The sequence below is a fragment of the Urtica dioica genome, chromosome 3, assembly GCF_054948205.1.
Source record: "Urtica dioica subsp. dioica isolate 48M chromosome 3, U.dioica_male_clone48M_v1_H2, whole genome shotgun sequence".
Taxonomy (NCBI): domain Eukaryota; kingdom Viridiplantae; phylum Streptophyta; class Magnoliopsida; order Rosales; family Urticaceae; genus Urtica; species Urtica dioica.
The window spans coordinates 38,905,429-38,907,677 of NC_142758.1; positions in this window are offsets into that span (position 1 = coordinate 38,905,429).

Below are 2,249 nucleotides of genomic sequence, written 5' to 3' on the forward strand. Positions count from 1 at the left end.
GAGTGACTCGATCCGAGGAGCAAGGCTCGGCCCGGCGAGAGCGACTAGCGACTTGATTCGAGGAGTGACTCGAGGATGACTCGAGGCTCGACTCGAAAATGACTCGAGGCTCGACTCGAGGAACAATTAAAGGCTCGACTCGAGGAACCATTCAAGGCTCGACTCGAGGAGATTGTCTCAAGGCTCGACTCGAGGAGCGAAGCTCGACTCGAGGAGTCAGGAGTTTGGGCGAGGGCTTGAAGACTTGCCGCTCTTCGGGACCTCCGGCCTGACCATCGGCCCTTTGAGCGACGTGCCTTCTTGGCGTCTCGGGTTTTCCGAAAACGACCGACAACAATAATCACAAGAGTTGGCATAGTAACAGGCACCTGCGACATAGGTAGTCTGATTGACATCTGAATTGGATGAGCTAGGCTTGGAGGTGTTCATGTGACTGGAGAGCATCGCCATCAACTGGTTGCACTGCTCATACAACTGAGCTGTTGTTAGCTGGTCTTGATCCTCATGCTTGACTGCCTGATCTTGGGCCTCAGCACAGTTGACCTGACTCTTCGGCTTCCTGCTCCCCGGGGGATAGCCATGGAGTTTGTAGCACTTGTCAGCAGTGTGGCCTGGGATCTTGCAATGAGCACACGTCGGTTTCTCCTTGTCCTTTTTGTATGGCTTCTTCTGCAAGTCATCTTTCACTGCCATCGCCACAGTACTGGTTTGTTCCACATTGCCGTGCTCGTTTCCAACACTTCGCTGTTTCTCCTCTTGTGTAATTAATTCAAACACCTTGTTGATTGCAGGAATAGGATCCATGAGTAGCACTTGACTCCTCACTGCTGAGAACGAGTCATTGAGTCCCATAAGGAAGCTCATGACATACTCATTTTGGAAGAACTCATTAAGTTTCTTCACACCTCCACATTTACACGTTCCACAGGTGCAATTTGGTCGAAAATTGTTCAACTCCTCCCAAATTGCTTTCAACCTTGTGAAGTACATCCCAACCGATCGGTGATCTTGAGTTAGGTTTGTGAGTTCTCGTTTCAACTGGAAAATGCGCGGTCCATTGGATTGCTGAAACCTCTCGTTCAGATCATTCCAGATCTCCGCAGCTGATTCTCCGAACAAAATGCTCGATGAAATTTCCTTCGAAACAGAGTTCAACAACCAAGAGATCACGATATGGTTGTTGCGTCTCCATGAATTCAATAGGTGTGGATCAGATCCATCAGGTTTCACAATAGATCCATCAACAAATCCTAACTTGTTCTTCACGGACAGCGCAATCAACATCGATCGATTCCACGACGCATAATTATCTCAATTCAGCAATTGAGATACGAGAACTGTACCTGGATTGTTTGAATGATGAAGATAATACGCACTCAGTGGATCATCGATTACTGACCTTCGTGAAGCTCCGAACGCTGAATTCTCCATCGAAGTGTTGCTCTGTTCCTCCATTTACTTGGTGCCAGAAACAGAGTATCGCCGATGACTCGAGTTCAGGTAAAGACGAAGCTCCAAAATGCTCTAACAATGGTGGAATTTAGAGCTCTGATACCATATTGAGATCAGACTGAGAGAGTGTTTGGGAGAGAACTGTCTCGACTCAATGTGAGATCGAGTATGCAAATTCTCATTAACCAGAAAATGTACAGTATGTATGTTTATATACACGGAGCAACTAACATAACTAACTTAGCCTATTCGTGCTATACACGTGTCTATACACAAAGATAAAATAAACAAAAGCAGAGATTGAAACGACTGCGTTTCATCTCTAATACATTATTATATTAGTTCATGGCGTATGCAAAGGGTGTTCTTCGTCCACAAGCTCTTCAGGGGTTTTGAACAAATAGTCCTTTTTGGGATCCAAAATCAACCCAACCATGTACCTTGGCTTGCTTCCACTCATCGTAACACGATGAATAGGACAGTATAGTCGATCATTTCCCAAAACCTGCAGTAAAAATTCTTGGTCCGGTTAAAAATCTTAATTAGGTAGTAAATTTTACCGACAAATTTGATATAATATTTTGCAAGACGTACATGTCTCTTATATGTGTGGGTCCAAGTAAAATTTGATACTGCAGGTCGGTTCCAGGGAACCACGTATGCGACAAAAAGTCTGAATAAGTTAAAACTTAAAAGCATACAGAGGTAAAAGTAGCGTAGAGAAAATAATAGAACTACTAAATAACTACGATTTTTTTAAAAATTAGTAAAATACTCAGAACTTAATTAATTTAGAG